Genomic DNA, 22365 nt, shown 5'->3' on the forward strand with positions numbered 1-22365 from the left:
TTACTTTAAAATTCTTAAACACTCCATTTGTAGGCATGGAATTCATCTTTTGTAGGTACAGGTACTTATTAATTCTCAACATTGTAGCCATTCTTAATTTAATTCAGACTCCGGAAGCTTGCATTAAGCTTTCAAAATCTGCAGGGATGATTATACTTACTTGGAAATTTTGAGTTGCTTAGCTACAGTAACCTTGCTCTAAGTGTGCTGGAGAAAGTAAGGTTATGATTTCTACATCTCAAATTTGAGATTTTGACACAGTTTTTACACCTACAAATCTCATAAATTCCTCTAACAATGCAATTTTTGTGGGCTGTTCTCTTTGTACTGGAATATTAACTCCAATTTTTAAGCCCACATGTTTCCATCAATTCATGGTCAGTTACCTTAGATTGCCAGCTGGAAACCATGCCCTTCTAAGAGACATTCTAACCAAATTTTCTTCCTTGTTCATCCTCCACCCACCCTCCTCCCCCGCCCCCATCTTATGATAACACCTGTACTTATTTTGGTTCTTTGCCATACCTGTTTTTCGGTCCATTTCTGCTTCTCTTATATTTCTCTTTTGTTCACTGCTGTGTTTTATTTGTGCATTTATTTAGCCCCATCTCTAGCTCATTTTGGTCAAGAAATTGAATTTGTTTCCTGAATTTGTTTCACTGATTTCACAAACTGTACCCTTACTTCACTCACTCTCTGACCTTTATTTCCCAGCTTGCTTTCCACCGATTGTCTGTTCACATCTGTCTTGACCTCTTCCATTCCTCAGCTAATTCCATCCTGGTTCTTACCTTCTTCTGGGTCCAAGAAGAATTTACTTCTTTTAGGGATTCCTCAATGTTTGTTAACTAACAGTGTTCTAGAAAGAACATGTTCTAAAGTATCTAAGATCACATTATATCAATTAAATCAAGTGATAATCCCACAATATTACCTTAGTCTTTTTCTCCCCTTTCCAGTGGGTCAATATCGTCAAGATGACAAGTGGAAGAAAGAAGCATTTATGTAAAACACTACTGGGATAACTTTGCGTTAGAATCTGAAGTCCTGAACCTCTTTTTTCTTCTTCCTTCCTTCTTTACCTCCTTCCCTCCCTCCTTCCTTCCTTCTTTCCTTTATTCCTACCTTTCTTTTTTTCTAGTTCCTGTACTGATTACTACAGTAATGACCTAGGCTTTACTAGCTCTTATATTGCCAATTATACAAATATGGTCAGCTCAATAAAATGTGCAAAGAGAATTTTTGCCTGTTTTCACAGAGAATGTAATTAATGTAGTATCATAATAAAATAAACTGTTCTTTAAAAAAAACCCAAATTTCTTTTTCATGATATAATAAAATTTTTAATAAGAAATAAAAATCTAAACTATGTATTTTAGATTGTATTCAACTAAAATATAAAATAAATTTTAAGTATATTTATCTCTATCCTCCTTTAAAATTGTTTAACAGCATAAAAATGTGCCAATTTAACATGAAGTTTAAATTAAATTATTTCTAATTGAGTGTTATTTGCCTCTTACAAAAAGCTTGTGTAAAAAGAAGTTTTAAATAGAAAATAGTAAATATCAGAATTGTCTTTCTTGTCAATGCAATAGAAAATAATGAAGCAGAATTAATTTAGGAATATTTGTATTTACAGTCCAGAATCAAATATAATATGATTATTTCTCTTCTAAAAATAGAAATCTGCAATCACGTAACCTGTTTGGGTGAACACTGCAAAATAAGTTAGGGTTGTCAGGAGGCAGAGGATAAGGTGGCTGAGGAGGGGAAGGAGCAGAGCCTGGGCCTTGCTCTTCCTGTCCACTCTGCCTCTAGTGAGTTTCTCTCAGAGCCTGGATAAGAAAACTAATTAGTATAGTTGATGAAGGACATCGCTGCGCAAGATGCGATTTGGATACTGAGAATAAATCTGGGAAGCGAAAAATAAGTTGACTCTGGGAATAAAGATCAGATTTGTATGTGTGCGTGTGTGTGTATGTGTGTGTGCATGTGCACGCGTGCACGTGAGATTTGAAGCCCATCAGCAACTGTATCAAATAAAAAAGAACTATAAATTAAACAGTTCTTCTGCCCTAAAGATGGTTTTATATTATTGCTCCCTCTTTAGTTGTAGAGTGACTCCCTAAAGGACCACTTCTAATTACTGAAGATATAACAAGATTTATTTCGAATGTTATATATACACTCATGACCAATAATTTAGTTGCATCACCTGTGACTTCTGTGAATTTCACTTGAACTTAAGGGCTTTGAGATATAATTACCAGAAAAATCTAATGTGAACATCTAATCACAATAAGCCTCCCAAGATACATCTAAAACTGAGGGTGGGAGCTGTTCTTTAGAGTACACGGAAAGTAGCTCTAACTCAGTATCCTGTATGTTGGCAAAAATCTAGCAAAATGTCCCTCACAAAGTACATTCATTACATATCTGTGGGATTAATTAATTAATTAATTAAAGTTTACACTTGAAGACGTTTTATGCATCCAACATTTACAACAACTGGTTTAGGCCAAAGAGTTAAGCCCCATGCAACTCTGACATTCTAGTCAAAAACCTCGTTGGCTTGATGTTAGGTGATTTGGTTTGAACTCTTTCATGGGCAGGAAAAGAGCACTTGGGGCCACAGTGTAATTCTACTGTAGGTGTTCATTGGTTGTGATACAGGCCTCATTAGGATACACAACAGTGTGTGTAACTAAAACACACACAAAGACATGTATATACACATAACCTTGGGATGCTGAAAAATACAAATGTGTTTGGTAAAAGGCAAATGTAAATATCTACCAAGATACTTCCAGTGACAACACAATAATACCCACATGAACTTTGTGATTTCATAATGCGTTATGGAAAATGAACAAAAATGAATATCCTAGGATAAGAATTAATCATTAACTTAAAATATCTATTACATGGAACGGGTTGAAAGACGGAAGTAGAGTAGTCCAGGCTGATTAGGAAGTATTGCTTTTTTCCTTACTGTAATAAAAAAATCTTTAAAACAATTTTTTTGTCATCCAACATTTAATTAAATATATCACTTTGTACATCCTTCTCTCAAATAATTATATCTCCTGCAAGTCTTGACTCAAATTTCCCCCTTTTTTATGAGACCTTCCCTAACCACCGTGTTTAAATTTCTCATTCCATATCTCTGTGCTATCAATTTCTCTTACTATATTTTACTTTCTCTTTTCATAGCACTTATTGATTGTATATTCTAGCATACTATATACTGTCCTGTATATTGTTTATTGTTTGTTGTTTGGCCTACTAGAATTAAGCTTCCTCAAAAATAAGATTTTTATTTTATTATTTTTTAATGTTTATTTTTGAGAGAGAGAGAGAGAGAGAGAGAGAGCAGGGGAGGGAAGAGAGAGAGGCAGACACAGAATCCAAAGCAGGCTCTAGGCTCTGCTCTGTCAGCACAGAGCCCAACGTGGGGCTCGGACTCACGGACCACAAGATCATGACCTGAGCTGAAGCTGGATACGCAATCGACTGAGCCACCCAGCTGCTCCCCCTTTTTAAAATGTTTATTTATTTTTGAGAGACAGAAACAGAGAAAAATAAGATTTTTAGATGTTTTGTTTCCTGATGTGTCCCACATACCTGGAACAGTGACTGGAAACTGGAATATAGTAGGAAAGCAATAAATTTTTTTGAGGAAATTTAAGAAATCATCATTTAACTATGCAAACTGCCATGACTCTCAAAAGAGTTTCTCAGTAAATATTTAAAAATGCAATAACTGAATACTGAGAACTCCAAAGGAAAGCATTTGTGATGGTAGAAGTTTACCAGGTGCTAAAGGTAGGGTAGGAGATGATCAGCGAATGGAAAATGGGAACAAAGTAATAAGAGAAAAAGTGAAGAAAATGAAAACTAGGAGTGCCTAGAAGAGACAACGGTTCAATTAGATGCTTCAGGGTTTCAATATATTTGAATGTGATGTGAATAATGATCTCAGATTCTGACGTTTAATCTCTCTGAAATGCCTATGCTACTCAATCATTAGAGTAAGATTTTTTAGGAATGTCTTTCTAGATAGAAGTCTCAAAATGGCTATGTAACCCAAGAATAAAGTTTGATATATTATAAAAACATGTTTCCCTTTGTTTTCTCTTGCTGTCAAAAATTGTTTCTTTTGCCAGCTGCCATAGGCTCTTAGTGGGAAAATGTCGGTGAACCACTTTCTGAGGCAGTAGTTTTAAACTTGACTGCAGATTGGAATGATCCGGGGACATTCTAAAAGTGCCTGACCAGTTAAATGAGAACTCTGGGGGTGAAATCCAGGCATGGGTGTTTTTATAAGCACTCCGGGTGATTCCAATATGCAGCCAAGGTTTGACAATTTTGATAAATTCTCTATTTACTGACCTACCACACGAAGGTTTATCAATCCTCGAAACTCCACTTACTGGAGAATCATCTGAACCTGGAGACTAACCATTATCTGGGGACTCATCGGCCATGTACCCCAAACTGAGGCAGCAAGAGCAAACACTAACAGTGTGCCTCTAACTCTAAAATACCTTAGCATCATCTAGAGAGTTTATTAAAATGTGAATTCCTATGCCTTACCTCTGGAGATTCTGATTCAGTAGGTTTAGGGTGGGGCCTGAAAAAGTTTTCTTTCTAATGAGTTTCTCATTAGAGAAGTTTGAAAGTTTGAAAGCTATTGCCAAGAGAAAGGGCATTTTGGGATATAGCTCATCAGGCCTGTAGGAATAGCCCTGGGGGAAACCTAATGTGATATTATCATATTCACACTCTAACCTTATTATTCTGGATCTCCAGTGAACTTCAACAACTGATTTCTCAAAATCCTAGGTGACTCAAAATCTTTAAAGATGGCTCAAGTCTAAAATGGATGCCTTGAAAGAACCATAGGCTGGAACAGTCCACAATCCCCAACGTGTAACCAAATAGAGCCATCCCTGTGTCAGCTATGTGCATGTGTGACATGTTTCCAACTTTCTATAATATGTTTCTGATTGCTCATCCTCTCTATGTTTCAATAACATTTGGTTGATGAATGTCTCGTCAGGCACTTCACAAATACAGCATAGTTAGTACTCTTGCTAGATTTTGCTTGCCATCACCATCTTCAAAATCCTACCTAGCAGAACATCAGTCACACATTATATATGTATAGAATTCTTAATGGTAATTTCCATGGTTCCCACAGTTTGGGTTACAATTCTACATAGAAACTGTGAGGTAAAATAATGTAAAAGTACACTGGTTAATATAATATCTATATAATCAGTTCAATAGTGAACCAAGGCAAAAATCATTCTCAGCTTTCAAGCACCTCTCAGATTAAATCTTTGTATTTCTTTTCCTATTAAATATTTATCTTATTGCCATTAGAACTTTATTTAGCTCACATAAAAGTATTAAGGAGGTTCAGAGTGGTTTGCCCAAATCCATTTTCCCATGCATCCATTGTTAGAGATGGTTCTAGGTCCTACGACACTTATAGAATGTCATTTCTGCCTAACACTGAAGCCGACTTGAAGGAAACTTATTTCAAGCAGAAAACAAAAGGAATCTCTAGCTGGGGCTAAATAGAGGACGTAAAGTTCCCAGTGATACCAACAAAATAAATAGCCTCTTGATACAATATCACCACTAAATGATAGTGTGTGCAAGGATGAAGCTTGGTCACTTGCTATATATTTTTGCATTTGCCAAATCAGTCACTTTCTTACACAGGTGTGTTGGGAGGAAACAATTTTGAAGAGGATTTTTGTCCGGTAAAAATTCTATTTTTTTCCAGTGCTAGGAAATGCAAGTAATATTAACATGGGATCAGAATTCTATATATCTTTATAAATGTGAATCAACACAACTTTAGTCAATGTCAGAAACTTTTCACATAACTGCAGCTTAATATCTTTCATAACACTTTAGTCATTGGCAGGAATTTTATGTGATCCCAACACTACCTTAAAGTGTCCACAATTCTCTCCCACTGTTATTTGCTTCTATTTCCTGGAGGTCATTTGCACCTCCTTAGGTGATGAGCCATGGCTGGAAAAACACCTGTTATTGTGCTGATTTTCTCAACAGACTCAGGATTGTATATTTTCCTTTCCACGTTGGATATTTTATAATATTTTTATGTATTTATTTATTTATTAAATTTTTTAAGTTTATTTATTTTGAGAGAGAATGAGAGAGCACAAGATGGGTAGGGACAGAGACAGCGGGGATAGAGAGAATCCCAGGCAGTCCCTGAACTTCCAGTGCAGAGCTGGATGTGGGGCTTGAACCCACCAATGGTGAGATCATGACCTGAACAGAAACCAAGAGTTGGACCGACTGAGACATGCAAGGCCCTGATTTTTTTAATTTTTTTTATTTTGTTAAGTTTGTTTATTTACTTTGAGAGACACACACAGAGAGAGGGAGAGAGCCCATGCATGAACAGGGGAGGGACAGAGAGAGAGAGAGAGAGAGAGAGAGAGAGAGAGAGAGATGGAGAGAGTGAACATGGGGCTCGACCCTACAACCATGAGATCATGACCTGAGCTGAAATCAAGAAGCAGACCCTCCACTGACTGAGCCACCCAGGTGCCCCTATTTTTGACTTTTTTCTTTCTTTTTTTTAAACAGCTTGTCGATTTGTCTTTCTGGAACTACCATTTATCTGTCCTGTAACTGTCCCTCCTACCAGCAACAACAACACAACAACATACAAACTGCAGCAAAATTTCTCAGTGGTTCACCAATTTTCATCTACTTGTTGATAGTCCTCCTATGGATTTTCACCATTTCCCCCACCAAAATGAGACACAGACTACTTTTCCTGGTAGAGGTCTGCGTGTAGGCAGCCCTTCACTGTGTTGCAGGGCTGCTGGTCAGACAGGCTGTGGCTCTAAACTGAAGCCATATGGCAACAGGCTGACTTCTCTGTGTTGAGTCCTGCACCTGTTACTCAGTGGGAGGATGCTCTTCTAGTGTTTATGTTCTTAGAGCTATTTTAATTTTCTTCATGGCTACTTCTCTGTGACTCACTGTTGGCTTCCTGTTCTTTCTCACTACTTTCCAAAACTCAGATAATTTAAGCGACTGAGAGTTATTCAATATAAGTTTATATGGGCTTCACTTCGCCTCTCATTCATTTACATTTATTTTTAGTTTTAGTGGAACATGAAGGACATGCACTCTTGGTTACATTCTTCTCTGTCAGTGAGGGATAGGAATTTGAAAAATCTGTGGAAGGAAGTGGAACCTGTTGGAGAGGTGAAATAGAAAGATCATCACTCCATGGTGTATTTGGGGGCAAGTCGGCTTCCCGTATAGCTGCAATTTGTGGCATGACTTGTGGATGTTGTCAAATATACATCCTTTCCATTATTCTGTAAAGGATGGCTACAGTAATGGGTCTGTACACAAAATGCTTTTATGTACCTGTACTAGCCAAGGGAACACCTAGGCCACATTTAAATTAAAGTAATACTTGGCATAAATCATCCCTAGAGCAAATTCAAGTCTAAACTCAGTTGGGGGGAGCAAAAGGAAATTATTTTTGAACTCTGTTGCTTTTTTCTATATATAAATGGTTTTATAAATACATCTGAAGAATTATTTCAAAAGTGGTGAGTCCTTTTGAGGGTCAGCAAGGGTACATGTGTTAACATGCTGCGTTTGTCAAATGAGGAAATGATTTTTCACCTCTCCCTTAATTGGATTTGGCTGCTATATTATGAGAGACAGCAGCCTGGAAAAGGGGTTCAGCAGGCTGAGATTTGGGGAACTATTCTTTACTTGTTGGTTGTTGGTTTCTTCTTCTTCTTCTTCTTCTTCTTCTTCTTCTTCTTCTTCTTCTGCTGCTGCTGCTGCTTCTTGCTTATTTTTTTTGGACTACTAAATTAACTTAGTGGCATCTGAGGAGCTCAAGGATGAAGTCTTTTTTTTTTAATGTTTTATTTATTTTTGAGAGACAGAGACAGACATGACCAGGGGAGGGACAAAGAGAGAGGGAGACACAGAATCTGAAGCAGGCTTCTGGCTCTGAGCTGTCAGCACAGAGCCCGATGCAGGGCTCGAACTCAGAAACCAGGAGATCATGATCTGAGCTGAAGTTGGACAGTTAAGGTTAACGGACTGAGCCACGAAGGATGAATTTTTAATCATCCCAAATATTTCCTACATTGGAATGCTAATACTGGAAATTTCTCAAGACCCACAGGATTTACTCTTTATTAAAGTACTGCCAAGAAAATGATGACTGATTTGCATATTAATTTGAATTATTTTAGTTATTTAGTTATTATTATCCTTACTCTTAGTTTTAAATTATTATTATGTAATTTCTCAGATATTTTCTGACAAAAGTTTTTATATAAATGATAGTTAAAGAAAATATGAAGACAGGTTTGGTTGGGGAAGGGTTAGTAATGGGCACAAAAGAGAAATTGAGTCATTTGCACACAAACTGCATGGAGGGAATCATTTTTTCTACTTTTAATTGCCTTGGGGTCTCCTATGTGGGCAGTTTCTGGAAGAAGGTACAAAGTAACTTATGATTTCCTGTCCTGAGACAGGAGAGTTTTTTCTTAGAGAAAAAACGTCCTGAACTCAGGGCACAGTCAGCTCTCCGAGCTGCTCCAGGGTAGAACTCAGCATCATGTTTTCATCAGACTTAAGGGTAAAAAATGGCTTTAGCCTGTTTTTCTCTCACTTTGATCCAAAGCGGCTTTATAACTTCTGAACTAAGATACTAAAATTTGCATATTTTAAAAATCAATCTCCGGTCTGGAAATAAACCATAAGTCAACTAGCCCTTTCTTGTTGAGAACTTAGGGAATATAAGTGGCCTCCATTTTCGACCTCATGGCCACAGGTGTGACTCACTTGAAATCAGTGCTGTTGATTGTGTCCCTGGCATGAGAGAGAGATCCGGACACACGCATCAGTGCACCAGGTCTTCCAACAACACACTATATGTAATTTGAGATGAAGTTATTGTTTTATAATCAAACAAAAATGTATATTTTAAAAACACATTTTATACATGTTTACTAATAGGTAATGCAGGAAGAAGGTATGTAGAATTCTACCCATCTTGTGAGAAAGAATTACCTGAAATATGTGCTATGTGTGAGTCAAAACAGAAATGTTCAATAAAATGCATCTTTTTGAGTAGTAAGATAAAAATAATTATGACAAGAAAAGCTATTAATTAAAATATCAGGCATAGTCTCTACATCCACCATTTAATGCACAATTAGCTCAAAACAAGCTGAAAGGACTGAGGACTCAAATGTCCATGCTTCATAAAATGTCAAGTTAAACGCCTAACTGTGAACCAGATTGCTTTCTATACAGGCCTTTCAACTGTAAATATCAAATGCATAAAGGACGGCATGAATCTTTTAACTTTATAAAGATGGCATGTGGACTTTAACATTTTGGGAAAATTAAGTCACTTACTAACATTTATGAGGAAGCATGCATTTAAGCATTGCATTGGACCTCTGTTGATTAATTATATGGATGCTGAAATGTCATACATCAGATTCAAGCATGATGTTAAAGGTCTTGGTTAAAGAAAACTCAAATGACTTCTCGAAATAATTTAAAACAACATTGAAAATAAGATCTTATTCATATTTTTCTAGATAGCAAGTAAAATTCAATTTTTAAGATAAATGGAAGGAACTTGGTTGCACAATTTTAAAAACTAAGCGTCAGACTTGGTCATTTCTAAAGTTCTATGAATTGTAGTATTCTGTGTAATTATAAATATTATCATTTCTTTCACCAAAGCACTAAGGACTTTACCAAATTTCAAAAGAATCACAGTAATTATTCTTCAGAGAATATTGTCCGTAGTTAGGGAACAATGGAAAAATGACAGAGATTAAATGAATTGTTCATGTGTTAAAGAGGCTTTTGGTTTGAAAAGATTTAGAATAACATCCCTTTGTGTATGTCTCAGTAGTTAGGTAATGTTTCTCCTGACATTTGTTCTAAAGAACAATCAAATCCCAAATCTCTTTTTACTTGGATATTCATTTCAAAATGAGCATAAAATTAATGTCTATATTTATTTGGCTATATCCTCTCAAAGTCCAAGTTTTTATGATGTAGCCTTTCTAATATGCTTTTTAGAATTGTGCTCATATGATGAAAACAAACACAATAAGTGAGGATAGACATATAGGACATCAGCCAAACCACCTGGCTCCAAATCGTGCTCATTTTAAGGATGATGTGAGAAAATTAATTACTTTAATCAAACACCATGGCTTCTTGTTCACAAAATAGTGGGTGGGTGTAGTGTGTAAATGTTGTCATTTCCTGAGCGAGTGGCAGATGATTGGACAAGTCATGGCCTCCAAAAACACTTTTGTTCAGAAATGCAAGTGTTGTACTAAAACTAAAAAGAGAGTTGTAACTAGCAAGATAAGTTACAGAGAAAATAAATAAGAAGAGCCAAACAATGACCTATAAGGCAGTCTGTTAATTACACTGAGAGAAAAACAAAACATATATCCAGCAAAGTCATAAGTAAAGTTTACTGTTCATCCAGGTAGTTGGCATTATCTTCTTTCAGTTCTTCAGGACCATAAACTTTGCAGAGTCATTCATGAACTCTTTCCTTCGTTCACCATTTCTAACTCTGGTTGATAATAGCATAGTCTCCTAAATCTTAATCACCAATAGAACTGTGTTCAAACTGATCACCTAGTGAAAGATACTCCCTCTATCATCAAATTGAATGTGCACTTATCTTCTGGGATGAAAAGGGTGTGGAAATCCTTCTTACACAGTTGACATTGTGTTACCTAAGAATGGTAAGAATGTGTTTCTCCTGATAAGGAATCTAAAGTGAACATCAAATTCGATCACATCTGAGTTATCCCTTTGCCTTAAAGAGCTCTGTTATGGATTGAATTGTGTCTCCCAAGAAGATATGTTGAAGTACTAACCCCCAGTACTTGAAACGTGATCTTACTTAGAAACAGTCATTGCATAGGGCGCCTGGGTGGCTAGCTCAGTTGGTTAAACATCTGACTCTTGATTTCAGCTCAGGTCATGATCTCACAGGTTGTGTGAATGGTGTGGAGCCTGCTTGGAATTCTCTCTCTCCCTCTCTCTCTCTCTCTGCCCCTCCTCCACTAGCTCTCTCTCTCTGTCTCTCTTTCTCTCTCTCAAAATAAATTTTTAAACAAAACTTAAAAGAAGAAACAGTCACGGCAGATAGAATTAATTAAGATGATGTCATACATAAGCAGGGAAAGGCCTTAACTCAGTAAGACTAGTGTCCTTATAAAAAAGAGAAGAGGGGAGGTTAGGTGGCTCAGTCAGTTAAGCATCCAACTCTTGGTTTAGGCTCAGGTCATGATCTTGTGATTTGTGAGATCCAGCCCCAAAGGGCTGTGGAGCCTCCTTGAGATTCTCTCTCCCTCTCTCACTGTCCCTCCTCTGCTCATGCACACTCTCCCTCTTTCTCTTTCAAAATAAATATATACACTTTTTTTAAGAGAAGGGATGGAAAGGAGAATACCACATGAAGACAGAGATAGGCAGAGAGAAGACAGGCACATGATGATGGAGGCAATATTGGAGCCCTGCAAGTGCAAGCCAAGGGTCACACAGGGTTGCCGATAACACCCAGAAGCCAGGAGAGAGAGCGCAGCTCTTGATTTCAGAGTTCTGCTTTCTACGAGTGTGTAAGAATAATTTTCTGTTAAGTTTCTGATCCTTTGTTACAGAAGCCCTAAAAAATGGTACAAATCCATTTAGTTTTCTCTACCTAGGTATTTCTACATGTATTTGAGTCTGTGTCCTAAACCTAACTTAAATTCTCAGTTATATAGTAATTTCCTTAAGAGTGGAGCCCATAAATTCTATTTCCTTAATATTTCCTCACTTTGAATCCTTTTTTACCATGCCACTCGGCTTGGTAGCATATTGAATTCAGGGATTCATTAGATTTTGTTGCCTTACTGACCCTTATATTACAAACATGATAAAGAGAAATGAGCATATGGTAAAATGACAGAAAAATGCTAATATTTCGAGGGTTAAGTTTAGGTCCTCTTTCCTTACGATATAAAGGAAATAAGTGTTGTAGGAAGTTGAACCTCTTTTACATCTGTATTTATTATGAAAATATACACAGAATGCTATAAAAATTTGTATTATAGTTAAGAATGTGATACAAATGTTCAGACACTGTTCAAGATGGACAAGATAACTACCAAAAACCTATAATAAGACCTAGCATAAATCTACCATAATTAAAATATCATAGTGTTGATGTCAAATAAAAGACATGCCAATGGAAAAAAAGAACTATTCAAAACCTTTGTCATAGGAAGATAATACAATGGTAGCATTTCAATTCAATTCAGAGAGGAAGTTTTATTCATTTGCTGATTCTAGGAAAACTGGTTGGCTATTTAAGAACATGAAAGCTAGATCCTTACCACATACCATATTACATGGCTTCAGTATGCATTTTAACAATTGAAAAGTAATAATGCCCAACATTGACTAGGGTGTAATTGAAACAGACCCTTTCACACGCTGCTGGTGCAAATAATCACTATGACCTTCCTGAGGTGCAATCTGGTAATGTTTGCAAAAGAACTTTTAAAATGCTCATCCTTTCCTCTTTGTTTATTACATCTCTGGAGCTTTAACCTTAGCAAGTAGTCTGGTAGCAGGAGAGCAATGTCCCTTCACTCATAACTCCCCAGACTTTAATGGGCACAGGAGTCAGTCACCTGGAGATCTTGTTAAGATTGCAGATTCTGATTCAGGAGCCTGGGGGTGGGGCCAGAGATTCTGCATTTCCATCTAGCTCCAAGGTGATGCCTATGCATCTAGTCAGGGGGCCCCATCTTAAGTAGCAACGTAGTTTAGATCATTGTCAAAAATACCTTGCAAAGTCCCAAGCTACATCTTCAGACACATATATGAAGTCTAAATAGCAAGTGAAGTACATTTATTTCTTCACCTTTCCATCTTTCTTCCTCCTACATAAAACTCTGATATCAGTAGTTTACAGAGAAAATAGTTTCACTAAAACAATGTCTCTGGGGCTTTAGAGCTCATTATTTCTTTGCCCTGGGAAAGTTTCCACTTGCAACCGCCCTAAAAACATTCTTAAATCTGGCTTCCATCATTGAGTTAAACTCTACTGTCTGAGAGAGGAGAAAGGTATGAAAAGCTCAATTGGGGCCATTCCGGCAAATTTAATAGCTCTTCAATTCACTGACCCCTTTGGGATGAGCCAAATCCACTATCACTCCTGTGGAGAGACTGCACATTAAGGTGCCCTTGATCAGCCCTTACTGCTCTGCAGTCTGAACAGCAAAGCTTCTTAGAACACTTCCTTTGACCACCTCCAAATTTGGACATGACAAGGATATAGTTCAGATACAAGGCAATATAAAAAAGCAAGAATAACTTTTGAATACAACACCTTCCATACTAGAGAAAAGAAAGGTTCTGACTGTTTTATACCTAAACATACCTCAGGGTAACAACCCTCCTAGTGGCTCCCTAAGAAGTGCTGAGTGCTAGGGGCAGGCAGTTAGAGAAAGAGCCTGCAGAAATGTTGGGGGGGAAGGCCAAAATAGCTTAAAAATGCCTTGGGTGATTTGAACATGCGCTCCACCCACTTGCACCTACAGTGCTTCCCTGTGGATTTTGAGTCACTATTGCAGAGGGTGAAAACAGAATGAAAATTATATTTTATGTTAAAAGAGCATCCAAAGTTATGCCTCTCTTTTTTGGATTTAAAAACGTTTGACAGATTCAATATGGTGATAGAACTTAGTCACTTACAAAAAGGCAGATCATTTACCATCCTGAACATTGTGCTGGCCTTTGAACACATTTTCCAGCCTAGTCGTAGTTCCCAATTAAAGAACTGTCTCAGCATGGAATTATTTCAGCAAAAGCTTCCTCTTTTTACACAAAACTAAAATTCTTGTGCCACAATTACAAATGGCAATTTGATGGAAGAGGTTCTGGTGTTAAAATATATTTGATGCCTTTTTCCTAGTCAGCTTTATAACATATTTTCATTTAAATACATTGAATTTGTTAGACCAGCTACACAGCTCTCCATATTGAAGAGGGTCAAATGCCACTTGAACTTCAAGGATACATTAGGAAAGTGAAATAAGGCAGAGTATTCCACACTACGCTCACTGAATATAAAATATAGATAAGCACAAGCATTTTTGGCTCAAACATGAAATGGGATTTCTTTTAGTTTTTATTTCCCTAATACATATTTCAGAACTCTTTGGTATAGGATTCATTTTCAGCTTAGATTTAATTGTCACCTTGTATTCTGAAATGTAACGATATAGTTTAGAGATGGGTTTGTTAAACTTTTTTTTTTTTCCATTTCCATGATCAATCAGAACTACCAGGGTTGGAAATCACTGTCAGTGAGCAAGTCCTTTGGAATATGCTCATCCTGTAGTGAAATATATCTATATAAAGGACATGCAAATATCATTGCCTCAGCTGCAACTTCAAATATCTGGATCCTCTGAGTCCCTCTGATGTTAACTAAACATGGTAAATTAGCTTATATTTTCCAGAGTCAACTCATATGCCTAAAATCACTTACCTTGTAATAGCCTGAAGTAAAGGAAGTTTCGACCACTGGGTTTCAAACCTTCTTTTGATCGCAACCCCAGTACAAAAGATTTAATGCACGTTGTAGATATTCATTCTCGCTTTTGCTATGTGCAATTCCTGCTGATACTTTCAATTCAATTCCCTTCAATTCCTTTTTTTTTCTGTTCTAATAAAATGAGGCATAGTTGATTATTTAAAAAATGACTGACTTGTGCTTAAAATAATTTAAAATGTTCATGTTTTAAATTTTAGAATTCACCGTTGAAAAATAATAATATGAGTATGCTGGCAATGGGTTGTTCTTTTGCCATTTATTTGTATTAAAATATCACTGAAAGAACTTTAAAGTACTTTATAATCATTACAAAATAAAAGTTAAAGCCAAGTTTTTTCAAATAATGCGCCATCATTCTCTCACAGTGGCATTGGAAATCAGTCCAAGTATGAAAAGGAAAAATATATAAAGCATTACAAATATTGTCAAAGTATAATTTTAATAAAGTTAAAAGACATCATTCCTAGGCAAAAATATAGTGAGCACCCATCAAAGTCTGTTTACTTCATTAATGAGGGAACTGGGAAAATAGTAATGTTGGCTCAGAGAAGGATAGGAGAAACTGGTACAGACACAGACACATACACATACACTGCTTTATAGTGTGTGTGTGTGTGTGTGTGTGTGTGTGTGTATAAAGAATTATATATAAAGAGTATACATAATATATGAAAAGAATATATATATTTATATATCTTCATATCTATAAGGGATGCTGGAATAGCTTGCTAATTTAAATATAAAATAGGTTAATGTTCTACAGAGCAATAATACCACAACCTCTATGATTCTATTAGAATCATTTATGCCTCTACTGCACAAAAATCACTATTTATCAATCTTCTCAAATTAATGTGTAATTTATAAAGCCTGTGCCCTAATCAGTAGCAAATAGTAAAGCAAACAAAATTATCTTCCCATTTAGAGTGTCAAATATATCTCAGTCAGAAAGTTCTGCTATGACATTGAAAGGGCATACAGAAATCTGTTAACATAATTTCTGAGACTTAGACTATTGTTCTTAAGAATATGAAATGTTCGTTGGCAATAACTAAATCAGATTTATTTTGTGTCTTCAGCCCCTAGGTCAGTGACTGGTCTATAGTAGGTATTTGATGAATACTTCTTTAGCAAAGAACTACGAATTCATATAGGAAAAAAGGGGAGTTCTGATGGCATAAAACTCTGCAGAAGGACCTTTGAATATTAGTGTACTCCTTTCTATTTAATAATATTTTTATCTATGCCGACTGCTTCACTCACCAAGTCCTTATTTTGTGAAAATTCTTGCATGACTCTATAGTGTGTAAGTAGAAAATATTTTAGGATACTTTTAGGCTATTTTCAACTCAGCGCAAGTAACCTTATCACTCTTATTTACATTATGAAAAAAAGAGCATGCCAAACAGAAATCATAGCCTTAAGGTCTCTATGAATATATGTGGAGGAGCTTTTTCCAAGGTATTTTCTGAAAGTGGCAGTCTTGAGTTGAATCCTTGTAATTTTCCTTTTAGATTTTGCTTGACTGGTTGCTTTTTTGGGCAGGGTTATAGAACTCAATGTAATGTACAAGCACTAGTTAAAAGCTGTAATTGATTAAGCGCCTTATTAAAATCAGTAACAAGACAACCTATGTAGGAATGTGCAACATCTCTATGTGGAAAACTTTAACACTGAAAAAATAGAAAGACATACTATTTTCTTGGATAGAAAGATGTAACATTATAAAGGTGTTGTCTGTCCTGAAATTAATCCATACATTTAATGCATTCTAATAACACCATATTTTTTTCGAATGCAGGCAAGATGATTATAAAATTCCTTTACAAAAATAAGAAGCAAGAATTGCCAGGAAAATTGGGAAAAAGACTAGTAAGACATTAAAACATTTTATAATGCCCTAGCAGAAATTAAAACATTTTATAATGCCCAAATCGTACAAAGAATGGTGATGCAGGTGAACAGATAAACAGATCAATGTAACCACACATAAAGTCCATACAAGACTAAAGTCTGAGATTCAGGGAACATGTCAAATCAGTACCAAAAAAACTTCTGAAAAAATTTGGTTAGATCTACATCTCCTATCTTTAACAACAAGTATCAAAAAGTTACGTATAACAAATAGCCCATAAACGTACTAGCTGAAATTAGACTTTTCCCTATAATGTTAGAGTAAGTAAGGTCAAAGCATGAAACATAATTCAGAAAACATTTACAAATTTGATAGCATGACAAGTTACACATTTCTGTAACTGGGAGATTTGCATATGCATATAGTTCTCACAAAATGTACAAAGTATATCTGAAAGAATTCACAATAAACTAGTGAGTTCTCACTCAAGTTTGTGCAGCTTTAAAAGAATGCACTTGAGGAGGGAGTCATCATCAACCTGGCTTATTTCTTTTAACATAATGTCCTCAAGCTTCACCCATGTTGTAACATAGATCAGCATTCCCTTCCTTTTTAATAATATTCCACTGAATGCATAGATCAAATTTTGTTTATCCATTCATCTGTTAGTGGACATTGGGTTGTTTCCACCCTTAGGAAATTATGAATTATGCTTCCACGAACATAGGTGTACAGATACCTGTTTGAGATCCTGATTTTAATTCTTTGGGGTATATTCAGAAGTGGAATTGCTGGATCATAGGGTAGTTCAGTGGCTGCAAGACATTAAGTGAGTGGTATGGAGACCTTTCACCATATATCCATTCATTCTTTAAATCACTTATGATTGCATCTTTAATCTGCAGTGTAACCAAGACAACTCAGGTCTGAAAGAAAAACTTCCTTCTTAGCACGCTGCTATGCAACACCCTCTTTCAAGCTGCCTGTTGGTGTCTTTACACATAGTTACAAAGGTTCCTCCTCTTTACATTATATGCCCTATTCTAACCTACATAACCAGATGAAGAAGGAATGAAGAATATTCCTACAGGTGAGCTATCCCAGAGGTGGGAGCTCATGGCATTTTCAGGAGTTAAAATTATAGGGAAGGGAATGGTGGAAGAAAAAGATGGAGAGGTGGGTCACGACAGGGAGGGCTCTATAATCTCTGTCAAGGGGACTAGGAACTGTAGAGGGTCACTGAAGGGGGAATGCAGTCATCTGGCCTGCATTTTAGAGAGATAGCTCCGGCTATAGTGTAGAAAACTGATTGTTTGAAGGGGATGGGGAGGCAGCAATTCCAGAGGCAGTGAGGGGCTGCTGGGAAGTGGACTGTACATATGCTATAGTATAGCAGATTATAAAGTCTGTTTCATTAACACCTTGAAACAGTTTTCCTTTCATTTTTCATCACAGCTAATTAGAGCTCACTGATTTGCTGCACACTATGAGGCAGAACTGTTCTAACACTATTTCATATATTTCATTTGTACCTTGCAGTAACCTCATGGCATTGATAACATTCCTATCCCCATTTGATGGATTAAAAACTGTCACTGAGGTTCAGGACCATGCCCAAGTTCATATGGTAACTGATGGAAATGGAGTGTGAACAAGCACTTGGGTCCAGAACTACCGCTCGGCTGCAGTGGTTCCCTGTGGCCCCAGGACTCCAGTGATGACACTTGAATGTCTTCTCTGATTCCCATGATTTTCAATTTCAACCCAACCAACCACACTTCGTCCAGAGTTCTGTGCATAAAACACCACTTTCATCACCTTGCTTGTTTGCCTTGTATTGTAGAGTGGCTCCCTCCTGCTCATCCTGAAGTTTTCTTTAGTTATTTAGCGTCTGTCCTATGCCCCAATCTTTGTTTATGGATGGGCTTCTTAGTCCTTTAGGTATATTCAAATTCAAATTCCCCAACAAGGGTCCCCATTTTCATGAAATTATGAAAATTAGACTTATTGTCTAAAGTTTTGGGTGGCTCAGTTGCTTTAGCATCCTACTCTTGATTTTGGCTCAGGTCATGATCTCAGGGTTTGTGAGTTTGAGCCCCATGTTTGGGCTCTGTAATGACAGCTCAGAGCCTGCTTGGGATTCTCTCCGTTTCCTTCTCTCTTTCTGCCCCTCCCCTGCCTGCATTCTCTTTCTCAAAATACAACGAAACTAAACTAAACTAAACTTAAATTAAATTAAATTAAAAAGTATGCTATTCCATTTCTCACCAACTAAAGTACTCAATATTAAACACTCCAGAATGTAATTATATATTATCTTGATTTAAGTTGTGTACATTAGTCCCATCTCCCTCTTTTAGAGTTTTTAAAATTAGTATCTCTGTCTAGCTTCTTTGTATTCACTTCAGCCCTTAGTGCAACCTGGAAACCAGACATGCAGTAGGAAGTCAGAACATACCCACTTAACTGAAATGCCTTTCCTTATGAGCTATTGTTAGATTGATATTTCCCAAACTTGGCTCCCAACTCCTTCTACGAAAACAGGTCTCTTTATATTTGGGGAAAAATTAGTTAAACATATTTAAGCAAGTTTTTCAGGAACTTTCATATGCTAATAATGAAGTGGCAGAATAAATTGTATTTGGTTTCACCACAGGCCTCCCTCGCCTTTGGTAAAGCATGATATAAAAATAGCAATAAGGATTAGTAACATTTATTGCATGTGGACTTTATTTCTGATACTGTGTTAAGCCTTTGCCATGCATCATCTCATTGACTACTGTTTTTATCTCATGGAATACTACTACTTTCAGAAGGATAGCTTGGAAGAAGCTCATTCCAACACATTCATAAAGAACTCAGGTTGTAATTTTTATTTGCATACTCTTTTTTGTCCAAGTCCAACTAAGTAGAATATGGAGAATCATCAATGGCACCACATTTGAAAACAGAGTATATTTTTAAACAAGTTGCAGTGTTGGGAATTCTTGGCTCAGACAGTCATTCTTCCTTCCATATATATAATGCCATATAAATCCTTCCCAGATCTTTGGATATGATCACAAAGACTTTTAAATCTAACTGAGACCAAGAGTCCTTCCATTTTTTAACCTTCTTTATCCTCTGGGATAACAAAGACTTGTGAAAGGGCACAAAGGTTGTCTTCAGGCTTCAGCTGAGCTGTCCACCTTTCATTGACCGTCAAAACTATTGGCTCTAATAAATGTGAGTTGGCCTATGTTTCTGAGATGAGCTGTTCAGAAGATAATATAGTCTTCATTTAGCCAAAAACACAAGATAAATCATATAGGTGGGATAACAGTAAGGGGAAAATAATGTCATTGACTTGGAATTTAATAATTTGTCAATGTTTAACTTTTCTTAAAAGTCTAGAAGAACTATGTAGGGTATGAAATTCTCTTAACTTGAATTTTTTCTGTTTTATCTTTACATGGATACAACAAGATCCAAAGTTTCCAGTCTATTAGGGGCATATATCTACCTGTAAAGATGGAGAGCCAAAAATTTTAAAAGGGTTCAGAAATATGGTGAATCTGTTGGTGACGAGGATAACAAAAATGTTACATCTAAAAGCATTTGTAGCAGGCATCCAATTCAATCTCTTTTTATGTGAAGATTTTATTTAGTGACATGACAAATTAGTAGGCAAGATATGCCGTTTATCCAGTGGCCTTTTAATAACTATCTGTTTGGGCAGACTTTACTGGATGACGAAGTGATTTTAAAATAAATATTCATTACCAAAAATGTCCTAAATACTACCCATGATATGTAAAACACAAGGCTTTCTGACTGCAAGTAACACTGACATACAGCAAAAAAAGAGTACAAGAATGGATAAGATAATCTCAGCCATGACAGAAAAATATTTCCCTAAGAAGACATTCAGATTCTCTGTGATTTTTATCATGATGAAAACTTTATGTTTTCACCATTACAGCACTAAGTTAACTGTGATCTATATTTTTTACAATGTATATATCTGCTTCTATGCACTTTTGAGGGTTCTGTCATGTTCCAACCAATATAATCATTCCCTTTTCTGGGTCACCATGTTGAGATGTTGTATAGGTTCTACCATTCAGAATAGTCCTACTCCTGCCTCTCTAGGAGAGATATGTTCTTGAGATTTCATGACATGTGACTATAATGAAAGTGGTATTAGATTTCCTATTTGTTTTCTTCTCATAACAGCTTTTGCCTGTTTTTTTTTTCATTTGTTTGTTGTAATTGGTGTAATTCAGTGGTCATTTAGTATAACTCATTTACAATTAGTAAAAGCTACTATCAAGTGCAACACAAAGTATGCTTAATGAAGAATTCAACATGTTTTTGCAAGAAGTTTGTAAAAACTTCAGGATGATTATTAGCCAATTATCAAGGTGAGAATTGGGACAATCAATAAATAAGAAGTGCCTACTGTATACCAGATCTCCATATACCTTATGAAAAACAGGGTACCAGGAAATAAAACAGTGAAACAATCTTTCTGTAGACCAACAACTAGCATGCCAAGTGCTCACTGAGCTCTGTGCTTCAGTTTTGTTAGTTTTTACAGTATGTCCATGCTCACATCTGCCCCATCCTTTCCTGCCAGGTCCCTTTCTTCACAAATGGGCAACAGCATGTCTATACTCTGAGGGCTCTAGACTGAGAATACAATTCAATCTGCTTGCTTGGCTACAATGATTCATGCATGGCCAACCTTTCCACTTCGTCCCTCTGCCATACATCACCTAACATGCAGTAAGGTCACCTGACACACTCAATATTGTATGAATAAATAAATGACTTCTTTGAAACTTTCCCCTACTTCAAGCTTTCTTCTCCTTTTAGGTTTCTGAAAAATGGAAGGTGTATTTTTTTTTTATTTTTTTAATGTTTATTTATTATTGAGAGACAGAGAGACACAGAACATGAACAGGGGAGGGGTAGAGAGAGGGGAGATAGAGTCTGAAGTAGGCTCCAGGCTCTGAACTGTCAGCACAGAGCCCGACGTGGGGCTCAAACTCATAAACCGTGAGATCATGACCTAAGCTGAAGTCGGATGCTTAACCGACTGAGCCATCCAGGCGCTCCTGAATGGGAAGGTGTATTATCCATCCTGCCCTACTTTACTATATATTCTCCCTGAACAGTTTATATGGCCACTTGGTTGGGTTAGGGAGAAAAGAATTTAGTAACAGACATTCTGACTATTTCTTATACATAAATTTAGAGATGCACAATTTTCCCTTAGTGTGGGGACAAACATCTTTAAAACAGAATGCTGAAGATTTTAAAAATACCTTTATATTTTTCTTTTTCAGGACTAAATATAAAATTATGAAATTTAAAATAGGAATATATTATTAAAATTTGGCTTAATTACTAGTGTTATCTGTTTCTTTCTTTTTTCAACTTTGAGGCACGGTAGCAATAAGAAAAGAAAATATTTGGAAGAAATAGTATATAGCTTACAGTAAATGTTGAGAATTTTACTTTATATAAACCATATGTCCTATCTCAAGACAATTATTTTTCTAACTCTTTAGCATTGTATTTCAAACCAAACTTGTTACACCTTTTTGTTACTGAATTCTAGGAAAAAAGTGCCAGACATTAATATCTCAGCTGGAACAATCAAGACCACATATTATTGAGGTTTCTTATTAAAAGTGGCATTTTCATTAAAATCCCCTTCTTTGCCGTGAAAAGCCATGATGATATATTATCTATTTTCAACAAATGTGCTGCAGAAAGTGCCTAGGAGGTAATAACACAGTTTAAGGGAAAAAAATTAAATATGATG

General features: G+C 36.3%; 1 protein-coding gene and 1 pseudogene across 6 annotated transcripts in view; both read right to left on the reverse strand.

Moving 5' to 3' along the window:
- NKAIN2 (sodium/potassium transporting ATPase interacting 2) overlaps positions 1-22365 on the reverse strand; it is a 987194-nt gene that overhangs the window by 283490 nt on the left and 681339 nt on the right. The gene's annotated exons all lie outside the window — the stretch shown is intronic.
- On the reverse strand, positions 17009-17093 carry LOC128777897 (small nucleolar RNA SNORD116; annotated as a pseudogene).

Source organism: Panthera pardus, unplaced genomic scaffold (genome assembly GCF_024362965.1).
Source record: "Panthera pardus isolate Hobbes unplaced genomic scaffold, ASM2436296v1 HiC_scaffold_17, whole genome shotgun sequence".
NCBI classification, from domain to species: domain Eukaryota; kingdom Metazoa; phylum Chordata; class Mammalia; order Carnivora; family Felidae; genus Panthera; species Panthera pardus.